At 36.9% G+C, this 14,133-nt stretch overlaps 1 protein-coding gene across 1 annotated transcript in view; it reads right to left on the bottom strand.

Annotated features, from left to right (window-relative positions):
• Positions 1-484: 484 nt before the first annotated feature.
• JMY (junction mediating and regulatory protein, p53 cofactor) overlaps positions 485-14,133 on the bottom strand; it is a 78,695-nt gene continuing 65,046 nt past the window's right edge. Inside the window, exon 11 of the mRNA XM_030846541.2 lies at positions 485-10,482. The gene's annotated coding sequence lies outside the window, so the exon portion shown is untranslated. The remainder of the gene's footprint in view (positions 10,483-14,133) is intronic.

Here is a 14,133-nt window from a genome sequence, read left to right as displayed (position 1 = left end):
AAACTGAAGCACAGAGAGTAATATGTCCAAATTCACATGGCTAGTGTCTCAAGAGTCCTTGCTCTTCACCACTATGCCATGCTCTGTTGCAAAATCTTTTTCTTCTATCTGATGAAACTTCTAAAGATTTTCCCACCTACTTCCCCAGAGGAAACTTACAATATGAAAACACCTAGAGAGAGAGTTTAAAACACACACACATGCACACACACAGCCAATTAAAAGAAGCTGTGTAGACCGGAAGTCTGAGATGAGCTGGTTTTTCCACTGGAGCACTAAATTTGGCTCTGATCTACTGTCAACTAATTTTAAAAAGTGAAATGTTAGATTATACGGTTCTCATTGTTTTGTAGAGCAAGCATGCACATTATTTTTCAGAGAAAAAATTTTTTGGCAACTGAATTCTAGAAGCAATTTCTACAATGCTAATGAAAGAACTCTGGGGTTTTTAAAAAGCTTTTTATTGGAAATGTAATACGTAATCAGAAAAATACAAAAACATAAACACACAGCTTAGTGAATTATTATAAAGCGAACCCCCATCTCACCACTACCCTGGTCAGGAAAGAAAAGCTTAGCCCCACAGAAGCCCTCTGTATGCTCCTTTCTGGTCATGAAGCTCTGGTCTCCCCAAACGTACCATTATCATGACTTTCGTGCCAATCATCTTTTTTTTTCTTTGTTAGTTTTACCACCTAAATAATATCCTAAACACTATAGTTTAGTTTTGCGTATTTTTTAAAAACTTTGACTGGAATCATGTATTAGATATTTTTGCTTTTTGCTCGACTTTATGTCAGTGAAATTCATCCAGATTATTTTGTGTAGCTGTATTCATTTTTATTCTATAGTACTCCATTGTCTGACTATACCACATTTTAGGGATATACCACAATTGTCCGTTCATCAGCTGATAGACCCTTGGGTTGTTTAGTTTTTGGCTATTAGGAAGAATGCTGCCTTACGCATTCTTGCATATGTCTTCTGATTCAAGGATACACACATTTCAACTGGGTCATTGGGTGACCATATTTTCTTTATGTCTCTTCCCATCATGTTCCATCTATACATGTCTATATCCAAATTCCCCCACTTCATAAACATAGCAGTCATAGTGGAATACGGCCCACCCTAATGACCTTATTTTAACTTGATTACCTCTGTAAAGACCCTATCTCCAAAAAAGGACACATACTGAGGGTCAGGACTTCAACATATGAACTTTTTGAGGTACACAACAAAGTTGGTCATACTAAAACAAGGAACAATTCTAGAAAGAGGACAGTTTGTGCATAGGCCCTAAGGTAAGAGAGAGATTATACACAATGCTAGCGCTCAGTAAGCCATGAGGCTGATAGGAAGGGCCAAATCACATTCAGCCTTATAGTCCATAGGAAGAAGATTTGGGATTTTATTCTAAGTGCAATGGAAAGTAACCGGAGGGTCTTATGCAGTGGAGAGACATGATCTCACCACTTTTGAGTGGAGGATTAGTTGGAAGGAGACAAAGAGTGGCAGTGAAAGATCAGTTAGGAGGCTACTGCAGTACCCTACTTGAGAGTTGAATGTGGTCTGGACCAGTGTAGGGGTTAGGGACAGAGGAAGCAGTGGATGTATGCCAGATGTAAAAGTTAGGGTTGATAGGACTCGTTGGATACGGAGGATGAGGGTGAGAAGGGCAGCAAGGATAACTTCCAGGTTCTGAATTCCGGAACTGATTAAAAAAAAAAAAAAGAAGAAGAAGAAGAAAGAAAGAAAAAAGATAAAACTGAGAAGGATTGGGTCCAGGTTTTAATAGAATAGGAAGGGAACCATTTTGGACATGTTATACTTGAAATTGCAGGAAGCATCCTAATGAAGAGATCAGGGGGCAGTTGCATACATACAGATCCAGTGTTCTGAGAAGAGGTACAGGCCAGATAAAATTGGGAATCATTACGACACAGATGTCATTTAGAACCATGGGGAAAGGTGAGACTAAGAAGATTGAGAAAAGGGTTATGAAGAAGGTCTAGAAATATTGCTTACATATAGTGCAGTGAAAGAATTGCTGGAGTTGGGGAGATAATATTCTACGTGTTACCTTCTGATGATTCACCTTAATGCAATACCAAAGCTTAGATAACATTAGAGAAACTCATAACTGAAATGTAAAAACCTATCAGCAAGTTCTGGGTCACAGTGAATTTATTGTTGAATCTTCTGATGGTTGTTGGAAGAGTTAACCTTCTGTTTCAAAAACTTGGCCCTGACCCACACACTTGCCGGGGTAGGCCATCCTATTTCTGACAAGAGGTGGGTCACAAAGTGGCCTGTAGGTAAGACCAGAGAATTTTTAAATTGAGATTTGAGCCACTGAAACACTTGAACTTTTACTTAAAGAAGATTCCAGAGGTTTAGGGTCTTTAAGCATGAAAAAGATCATTTTGGCCTAAAACATTTATAGGATGTTTTTGCCAACTGGACTACTTCCACCATAGAGCCATAGTGTGGCTTTTGCATAATGTAATTTTGAATAAGATTATATTGCAAAATGCCCACGCTGGCTACTTTCCCTCATCTCACTCCTCTCCCAAGTCAATAATGTGAATTTACTGTTCTAGCATAAATAGATATTTACACACTGTAGAATATCTGCAAAATAATTCCGAGTAGTGCTTCTTATTCTAAATCTTTCATTAAGAAGTTTTAGGAATAACTGTGACTGATTCCTGCAAGACTTCCTTTTCTTTCCATTGGAAAATGGTTACAAACAAGCTAAGGTTTCTTTGAAGTTTGCCAATCTATCATCTTCAATTACACAAAACATCTGTTGGTGGAGGAAGTTCAGTGCCCTTGAGGATGAGTAACTTTTTAATTGTTCTTGGTGGTAAACTATTCTGACAAAAATTGGCCAGTGGCTTTAGTTGCTTAAGGCTTTTCCTCAAAAACCAATATCATCATACTCATAGGCCTGCTATAACTTGATAAAAGGACTTTTAAATATTTCAATATAAAAGGCCTCCAGATAACCACAGAGATAGACTAAGACATTTATTCAGGGTTGAAACAATTCAAACTGGTTGCAGTCACCAGGAATTTTCTAGCTCTAGAAGCACATGAATACAGATAAGTTGCTGAGGCCAAGAGAACATCCCAGCATCTGCAACTCTCAGACGTCACTGGAAGTGAGACAAATAATGGTCTAGGAGTTTTTATGTGGGGATATATATGTCCCCATGACTCTCCTTGCAGGAACTATGTTCTGGGGAACAAAGTTCCTAAAGCCACAGAGCATAATAGCACTATGTTACACCTAAAGCACTTCAAAGGAATCTGCTATATAACTCATTCATGTCTTAAAATAAGTTGGCCTCTGAAGAGATTTGAACTTAATAGCTTTTTTTGGACTGACTTTATTTGAATATTATTTGAAGTCACATCTTGATGTCTTTGAAACTCTGTTTTTATTCTTCTTGAAAATGTTTAGTGATCAAGTGTTTCTCTAGCACATCTCAACACAGGAGACTCAGGCCTAGTTTTAGCCTAGAATGAAGTGCTCTTCTCCAGACCATCTGAAGTGAACACTGAGCACCACTTGCATCTTACAGGGTTAGGGTTAAGAGGAAGTTGAAGATGCTGTGGGAGATAATTGGGCAGGTAGTGTTTAAAGCAAAGCCTGCCAAACCAGTAGTCACCCCAGACACGTTTACTATCTAACCCTTTTCTTGTGCCTCATATGAATTGTGAAGATTAAATCGGATTCTGTGATTCTTCCTTTCATGTCTTGTTTTCCTTTCAATGTTCTGATTAAGAATGTTGACACACAAGGAGGGCCAGACACCTACTGCCTATGTGCTTTCCAAATGAACATACCTGATGGAATTTAGATTATGATGAGATAAGAACAGCATTTTAGAAACATGTGCAGGTGGAAAGGCATGAGCTGAGCATGAAAATGTAGATACTAGAGGTAGACTTAGGAGACCAAAGTTGGCCCACAGAAAGCCTTGTGGCATTGGTGCACGATTTCCTTAACCAGCAATGGAGCCAGGAAGCCCAGGACTCTACAGCAAGGCCTGGCCATTGGAATTGGTGACAGGGAAGAAAGATGCTTAATGGCCTGAGTATATGAAGTCCTCCACAGCAACTGGAAAAGCAGGTGGAAGAGGCAGGAATGAGGGGAAGGAGGAAGTGACTGTGATTAGAGGATGGGCCCGCTTGAACTCTGCAGAAGAATTAACGGGTCAGCGGTCTGTTAGAGGTTAAGCTGACAAATAGTTGAGTTCAGAGAATAGCGAGAGCACAAAACTGGTGAGCTCTTGTGAACAAGCAAGATTATTAGTAGAGAGCTCTGGAGAAAATGTTAGCAGTGAGGAAGAACTAAGTCTCTGGTGAGCAACAAAGCTGTGGGTCGCTGTGGGAAAGGTATCCACTTGGCACTGGGACAGAGCGCTTGGGAAATGTGCTTAAACTTCAGTAACTGTCAGAAATAGACGGTATGTTGGTGGGTTTGCACCAAAGAATTTTAAACCTCTCGCACACAGCTTCCTGTAGCAAAGAAATGAAGTTTCAACCAGTTTACAGAACTCAGCAAGGTCAGGATGAACGACAGAATCACAAAGGACTAAGGAATTCCACAGGGCCTAGATTTCCAGGGGAGGCTGTCGCCTGTCTTGGTAAGTCACCCAGTAAGCCCATTCCAAACCAGCCACAGCATGATTTTCACAAGGGTGGACTAGGATGTACTGTGTTGAGAGCTGAATTAATGTGTTAACTAACTAATTCGTTTTGAGGCAGAAGGTGATTCTATCAGTTTAGCTAAAGCACTTCTATTAAGTCCATTCTCTAAACTCTCACAGAAAAACTATCTAGTAATCAAAGCCCTCTGTTTAGTTTCAGATATATTTATGGAGGGAATACATGGAAGTAGGGCCCTTCCTTGGGAGAAATGTCTCCCTTAATCTCCCCCAATTTAGAGGATCACAAATTGACTGCTAAAATGAAAGGCATTTAAGGACCCTCCAACTTTGGAGGTCAACATTTCTAAACCATATTTTGTTACAAACAGTGGTCGGGAAGAGGCAGAAGTACAGGGGTGGAGAGTCTGAATCCTGTTCATCATGTGGTAACAAATGCACAACTTGCTATGCTCCTTCTTATTAGAAATGAAGTGACATTATATACCACCATTGCTATTTTAAACAAACAAAATGAGCTTAACTCAATAAATATCTTTTATTAAAGAAAAAAGGAATATTGTTAAGCACCAAAACTGTATGTTGTTATATTGCATGTACAAGAAGAGAAAGGTGATTGCAATACTTAGTGTACAAGTACTTTGAAGTCGTGAGTGTAAAAAACATGAAATACAAAGCGATACAATAATTACAATGCAGAAAGTTGCACTAAAGAGCAAAAGGCAACAGTCAAAACCATTATTGGAGAGTTCATAGTATTGCTCTAAATGCTTGCTTAGTTTTTTTTCTTTGTACTTTTAATACTTTAGAATGTTAACTGAGCATATTTAAGTACTGTAAAATTTGCAGGAGTTGTCACTTACATTCTGCACACTGTCCATTTAGTGTAACGGTGTTAAAGCCATCCTGAAAAGCCAAGCACAGTGTGCTAGTGTTTTGCTTAATATTGCACAAAGCTAGTAAGTGGTGAGTTGGTTTGCCATTAAAATTTTCATTTAACCAGAAAGGCTAAAAGAACATACCAGTTTCATTCGCCCTAATGGGCTTTTATTCATGCAAAAGGATCTGTAGCCTTCGATTTTTCATAAATTATACATTATGGTTTCACACTTTGCAAGACATATAGTACAATAAGAAACTCAATGGAACAGTGGGGATTCTGTCCAAGTCGAAAAAGTCAGAAGTCACTTGCATGGGTTGTACTGTGCACCCTTCTTTGGTCACCAATGAAGGGAAAATGTCATCTTGTGATTATGAAGAATTCTTAAAACCAATATAATTAGTACTGGGAAAAGCTGGAATAACCTGTTGCACTCTTTGATAGTTAACCACAGAACATGCAAATTAAAAAAAAAAATCCCTTGTTAAAATTGAACTCTTTAACCAACACCCACACCTTTAGTATACATCTCAAATCACTTACCACAGACTTCCCTTAACTCACCAATTGGAGCCTCTCTTAGTCATACCTGACCAAAAAACCCAAAACTTTCTCTTAATCCTCAAAACAAATGACTGCTTTGAGATTCAGTATAAGATAACATTGATAAAATATTTCATATATCAGCCTCAGAAGTATTTTCTGTACATGCACCTTACAGTGGCATAATAAATGTGTTTGGAGAAGGGGAGAGACACATGAATTTGGATTTCCATCAATTAAGTCCCTCAAATTCCAAGCGGTACATTTACTGTGGGTAAAACAGAAAATTTTAGAATGAACATATCTTTGAAATATTTCAATGGGCAAACATTTACAACAGACAGACAGACACACACACACACACACACACACACACGGAATCCAGACTCCCTCTTGCCTTTAAAAATCCTTTACATAGATGATAGTTTAGGCAGCAATATAAACTAATTTTGTAGGAAAAACTTTTAAATTAGACTATATTTATAGGATAAAAAATACCACTGCTTCATTTTACAAAGCAATTAAGCAGAGACTTTAATGTGCTTTAAATAAAGAGCACTTTGCAGCAAAGTTCAGAAATAACTACTGAATTGTTCAGTAGCACTAAATGAATGCAACATGCTCCAATAGTAAGGTGCTTCTACTTTCTTACCTCTCTTCCATCTAAAAATCAATCTTGTGGTCAATCCTCTAAGCATAGTTGTTCTTCTATGCTAAGCAATAAATGGGAAATAAAATCTATTTAAAATGCACATTTTATATTATTTAAATTCAGTGCAAGAATTAGGTAAAACTTGTTCAGGTTTCTGCTTTCACTATCAAATGGATGCATGTTAACAATGCATCTGCCACAGTTTTTAAATGTTTTACAGCTGTTCAAAAAGACTTTTTACAAATAACCTGGTATAAGTATATGAAATTTCAACTCCCTGATAAGGCCTTTAGGGACCCATTAGCAATTTACAGGTTGGTATCTGATGTTACGTACATAATAATTAAATTATAAAGGTTAAAAAAACAAGCTTCTATTTAGTGAAAGAAAAGCTTTCCTTATGCACACACGCAATGAATGCAATTTAAAAATGGAGTCTTAGGGAATGTATAAATTTAAATTGTATTAATTGTATACTGGTCCCATTCCAAACAGAGAGGGTACTGCCCATTGATTTTTGTCCCACTGATACAAGAGTTTTAATTCTTAGTGTCTGCTATGGCCAAAGTATCTAACACATCACATTTTATGACATAGAGACGTCATGCCACATGTTAACAAATATTGCTACATAGTTCAGCTTTGTAGAAACAAGGCTCCCCCACCCCCATGATATAGAGTAGAAAATGTTCTGTGGGTTCGCATAATGAGAAAAGCCCCCATATCCTCACTGTGGAAATACTACACCTGATGAACTGTTACAGCTGTGCATTTTATAGAAATGTTTCAGTTCCACAATGAAGAACTAAAGAATGATTGTTTTTCTACTGCTCACAAACTCAATAAACCTATAAAGTATACACGAAGTGAGCAAGTCTCGTCTTTTAAAATTCCTCTTTAGCCAGGTATTTCTTCCCATACTGCTCCCCTACAGTACCACCAGGATTTTAAAGCATTAGGAATACCTTTTCTATACAGGCCACATTGATTATATATACATAATTTTAGTTGTATTAGTAGAAGAAATATTCAAAATTGACATTCAAGTGAGCAGTAACATTAACCACCAAACATCCAAGTCATCATCTACTTGTTTCCCTATTTTAAGTATACTGCAGTTGAGACTAGATTGGTAAATTAACTGCTAAATTGATTCAGCATAAGCAAGCAGCTGTTTGTAGATTCTTGATACAGAAATGATACATTAACAGAAATGTAACTGTCAAGTATTTTAAACCATATAAGTAGTACAGGCAAATTTGGAACTGGAAACATGATCATATATAAGTACCATCATAACAATATATACAAATTTTATACTAAGGACAAAGATGCTCATTTTATTAGGGGCAAGGATAAGAAGGAAACCATGCTTGTATAATTTTTGTTGGGCTCTAAAACTGCTTTTTAATTAACATGTGGATTCAACTGGACACATGGACTGTAGTTATCTGAAATTCTAATATTTGTGAGAACTCCAAAGGTTGATGACCTATAGTAACATGTAATTTTGTGGAAGGAGGAACCTGAATCTGGAGGAAGGGAAGTGGATGTGTTGGAGAGAAAGTTGCTACCAGAGAATGAGCACAGGGGTTGCTAATGAGGCTCTACAAGTGTGAGGACAACCTTCAAGGAGTGCTGTGGTGGGGTATGCTTCTAGCTGTGGATACACTCCTGAAGGGCTCATGCAGATCTGAACACCCTGCATTCTTTGCTAGAGACTTATTACAACATGGCTCAGGAAAACAGATTATAGGACCCTTTTAAAAGTGAGCATTGTCTCTTAATGGAATCCCAGCTATAACACTAAGTGGGTAGCAATTTCCTCTAGACATATTAAGGTTCCAGTGCTTCTGCTGTCAATAATGACATAAGATCCTCCTGTATTTTTCTAAATGTCAATAAATGAAACAAAACTGAAAAAACTGTTATGAACAAGCATCCAAAGGCATAAAATAGATACATGATTTAAGATTTGCAAATTTGCTTTAAAATTTTTTTTCAAATATATCAATCAAATCAATCATTCTTTAGGTTAAAAGGCATGTTTCAATGCGTTGCTGAAGGTGTGTTACAAAAATCTACAACCCATCCCCACTGTAATCAGGGGATTGAGATTAATTTTATATTAGATCTGTATTTCTAATATTCTCAGACAAGGTGTAAGAATGATGCTAGAATAAAGCCAATATATTGTGAAAATGCTCATATTCTCATCAATAAACATAGTCAATATTTAAGCAGATTTTGTTTTATATAACCTGTTGCCAGAAAATTTTCTCCATAATTATTTTAAAGGAAATAACATTTTCAAGTAACAAAGGTGTGAGCATTTTTGTCCTTCAGGATCACTAATTCAGATACATCTGAGGGCTTTTACTTCAGGACTGCTTTCTGGGTCTAGGCCAGAGAATTGCCTCATAAGAAAGAAAGTTCATTTTGGTATGTCAGCCATTCATATAATGGCCAAGACCTGTCTTACACAGAATTACACTCTACAGAGTACTGTAAACTGGGTCCAACATATCTACCTTCATTCAAGCCCACAACAGTCCTGCTGAGAATTCGTATCGGCTCCACGCATTCTTCAGGACTCCATTACAGCAAAATCAGCACCTAGAGCTACATACATATGTTTAAGAATTTAGTGACGATAACAAAGCCTCTCTCCCAAAATTCAACTCCAAGCATGTGAAGATAGCGAAATGCCAAAGAGGCTTTTCTGCCCATCTACTTTCTGTACATTTGTAGAGCACGTTTTTTTTTCCATTGTGGAGCATAAAAATAAAAACAAATGGTGCATGTTAAAAAAGACTTAAGATCTGCATCCCTACTATTGAATCCTGATTTTTGATTCTCAATAGGAAAGTCATGTTGAGTTATAGTAATCAAGCAATAGTTCAACCAAAAAGACTAAAAATAATTTGAAATATCAAATTACAAAGTATTGCTTCTCATAAACAATGCTGCACATAAAATTCAAACTATTATAAATTCACAGTTATGAAGGGCTATTTAAAAGCATGGAAATTTTTACTCTGAAACCTTACAAATTGTAAGTGTGTGGGCTTCTAAAAATAGGTCATGTTAAATGTATCACGTTGTGCTAAACACATTTATAGGTGTATCTCCATGGTTACGTATCTTTTCAGATGTTGTGGAACATCTTTATGAAAATTCCTTTGTAGATGAGTAATGTGGGAATTATCAGTGCATTTCCATCTGATTTCTTCCAATTCCTGCCCTATAGCTATCATGATTAACTTCTTTTTCAGAATGTCACACTATTTAAGCTGATATGGAAGAAGCTCTGTATTTTGGGCAGATGACTATTCAGTGCACTGAACGATGGATTTCAAAGCAATCTCAACGCAGCTCACAGTAGATCTGTCAACCCAGTGTTCTTCCAACTCATAGCGACTCCTAGCTTTACTGGCCACTACAAGGATGTAAATGGGTAGACAGGTGGGGAAGGTGCTTAAAAAACAGGAATCTTCACAAGGCCTTTTCTCCGTTGCAGTCAGGAACATTGCACATCTAAAACTCATGTTAACCACCATCTGTTGGAATGACTGGAAAAGTGGTAACTTGCCAATTGTGCTTCCTTTTTCACACCACTGAGCCAATACACTTTGGATCTAATGGAATCCAATTGTGGGACCACATGTTTACAATTTTGTAAGAGCCGATGTTCAACTGTAGGTATTTTTTTCATTCTGTTGAGTCACCTGTTTACAAACAAAGTAATACTGTATGTTAAAAAGGACAGCCTATTAAAGACAGTATGTATATATATTCCCTCACACCTTTCACAAAATCCAGTATGAACACTGATGGTTTTTTCTTTCAAATGACCTTTTTATATAGATGATGTATAAAAAACATCTTACAAAAGGATATGTTTGTATTCTTAAAAAAAAAGTAAAACAAAATTTGAACATGGATTTTGATCACTGTTAAAAGATCATATGTCAAGATGACATAGTTAACACTGCTGTGTGATATACAGGAAAGTAGCTAAGAGAGTGAATCCTAAAGAGTTCTCGTCACAGGAGAATAGTTTTTATTTTCTCTCCTTTTTCTTTCTTTTCTTTAAGATGGATGTTGGCTGAACCTACTGTGGTAATCATTTCACAATATATGTAAATCAAACCATCATGCTGTACGCCTTAACCTTATACAGTGATGTACGCCAATTATTCTCAATAAAGCTGGGAAAAAGAGTTTTTTAAAAAGGTTGTATGTTAGATTCACTTTCACTTTTCTTCCTTTTACTCTTAACATTTTATGTCAAAACTATACACTAAAAAGATAAATACAATCCAAAATCTTTGCCTCAAAAACTGTCAGTATAATAAGAACTATCAAATGGCAAGTTTAAAATACACCAGAGAGAGTTGTCATTATAATTGAGATTTAGAGGACAGAGCTAGTACTGTCTTTAAATGGATGACTTTACCAGGACTTTGTAAAATTCAAAATAGTTGTGTTTGAGATCCATGCGCTGACCCACAGCACAGGAGAAACATATATATGGCCTACTTGTCAGGTAAGAGCTGACATGTGGCTTTTGAGGACTTGAAATATGTCTAGCGTGACTGAGAAAGTGATTTGAATTTGACTTAAATTAAAATCTAAAACTCTGTAAAAAATACTTTTCCATTAAGCACAACTTGGTTGTTTTGGTATGACTATTCAATGTAACCAATGAATACTTGGCATCCAAACTGAGGTGGTGCTACTAGTAAGTGTAAAATACTCATTGGATTTTGAAGACTCAGTACCCCCCAAAAAAGTAAAGATATTGACAAGATACTCTTTTGGATATATCATTTAGTAAAATATTACTAGAATCAATTTCACCCATCACTTTTAACTTTTTTAATGTGGCTCACATTATATTTCTATTGGACACCATCATTATAGTTACTCATGAGTTTAAGAAGGACCCCACAGGAAACAAGTTAGAAATAATAAAAAGTCTATACAATTATATATATTCCCTTATGTTTAGAAAAACCCTTCAAAGATACTATTACCTATGGCTAGGTCTGAGATGAGTTTTTAGAGGAGGATGAAGCTGAACATGTCCAGGACCTTCAGTTTTTATTTCATGAAGTTTTAAGAAATTAGTTCTTCAAAAACAAGTATGTAATTAATTATTTTGAATCTATAAGAAAGAAACCAATTAATAGGAAATACAAATTACAGCCTTTTTAGCCATCTGTAGAAAAGTGTCTAAAAGTTCAGAGCCTTTAAAAATGACTTCCTAGGGACTTCCCTGGTGGTTCGGTGGTTAAGACTCCACGCTCCCAGTGCAGGGGGCCCGGGCTCAACCTCTGGTCAGGGAACTAGATCCCGCATGCCACAACTAAGAGCCTGCATGCCGCAGCTAAAAAGATCCCACATGCTGCAACTAAGACCCAGCACAGCCAAATAAATTAAAATATTAAAAAAAAAAAAAGACTCCCTAAGACCACACACAGGCAGTGATATATAGCCCTTTATCAATGGCTGCTCAACTGGTAGGGATCACAACTAGTCTGTGGTTTGCTTCTGGTGTGGGACACATTTAGTCTTTAGTGACTTTGCCACTATCCCAGTTCATGCATTTTCTGGCAGTATTTCATTGTTCCTCTCAACATTATACTACATACACCAGCCATGAACAATCAGCCAAAAAAAGGGCAGGTTTTAGGCGATTTTCAGAGCGGTATTCATTATGGACATATTCTTAACACCTGACATAAGGTTAAATTAGCAGCCAAAAGCTATAAGTAACATCCCAGCTACTTGAATATACGAAATGCATGCTTATGTGACAGTCCAGCACTGGGATTACCTAATCAGTGCCAACATGGTAGCTTCTGGCATAGGTTTAGGGGTTTACTGAGAAGCTACATGCTGAAGGGGACAAGGCAAGAGGTAGCAAGCACTGTGAAGTGGGACACAATCTACAGTCATCCAGTGTGGGAAAGGTTCCCAGTCAGGCACACCCGAGTCTCTAGACACACTCACACACTTGAGTGGACACATTTACATTCCTCTACAAAGCATGGTGTACATATGTACAAGCACAAATAGTTTGAAATTATTTGGGGATCCAAAAACAGTAAGTGACCGATAATTAAGGCCTCTACAACTAACAGGAAAAAAGGGTGCCAACAGTCCCAAGACCCATGGCCATGGCAGACGGTGTTACTATCAAATGTTGGTTAGAGCACATTAAAGTTAACACCCAACCACTTATCAAGATTCTTCATGCTCTTTGTTAAGCTACAGTGCAGATGCTGGTGGGGAGGGGTGGAGTTGGGGAGTGTGGAATTGGCACATTTTCCTGATGGACCCATGCCCAAAAGGGTAAAAACTGCTTTTAGTAATATTTTGATATATCCAAAAGAGTATCTTCCAACATTTAATCAATATTTTAAAAACTAATGACACAGTTTCTGGGTTTTGTTTTACCTTTTTGTAATAAGTCTTTAAAATCCAGATGTATGCCTACATATATATCAGTTCTACTCTTTCAGAATCTCTGGGAGTGAAGGCCATGAATATGCATTTTTAGTAAGCTCCCCCTGGTAGTTCTTAAGATCAGGCACAGTGATTCTTCCTTTACCTACTCCCACCTACTTCCCCCTTTTGTAAAGCCCATAGAAACATATTCCATCAAGAGAGCATAATGATTAATAGAATATATTTGCATACTTTATATTTTGCACAAATAATATTTCAGTTATGGTCCTCAGCAATTTGATATACTATTTGATTTATAGCATGTGTTATCTTTACCAATTCTATGTATTTAGCATAATTTGTGCCACATAACTATATAAATTAGCTTATTAAAGCGTAGTGGGGGACAGCTCTGTATTACCTTGGGAGAATGCCCAATGTGTACCAATTCCCACAGGGTACTCAATAAGGTATGTATATTATGTCGGCTGCCATTTTATCTAGACAATGCAGTAATTACAATAAGCCCTAAATGATAAACTTTAAAGGCTTAGAAAGCTAAATAATCCGACAATGCAATGACTTTTCTAGATTCCCTTGTGGGCAGCTAACAAAACATCAAAATTCAATACGCATAACAGTTTGCAACTGAAATACCTAAGTTAGAAAAAACCTTTTCTGTTTTTTTAAAGCTAGAATAAGACTGTCACTTTACTAGAATAAGACTATCCTTTTTACTTGGGATATAGCTCGTACTAGAGAAAATTTTAATGAGCAGGATATAAAAAAACACAGCATTTACACAGGAACATCTCTGTACTTTTTTTGTTATGTTTCCAGAAACTACAGAAGTAAAACCTGAAGTTATGATCCAGGCTATAACTGAGCTGTATAATAAATAATGAACCTCAGATTCAATGACG

Source organism: Globicephala melas, chromosome 3 (assembly GCF_963455315.2).
Source record: "Globicephala melas chromosome 3, mGloMel1.2, whole genome shotgun sequence".
Classification (NCBI taxonomy): Eukaryota; Metazoa; Chordata; class Mammalia; order Artiodactyla; family Delphinidae; genus Globicephala; species Globicephala melas.
The sequence above is the reverse complement of the archived record's forward strand: the minus strand, read 5'-3'. Positions and strand labels throughout refer to the sequence as shown.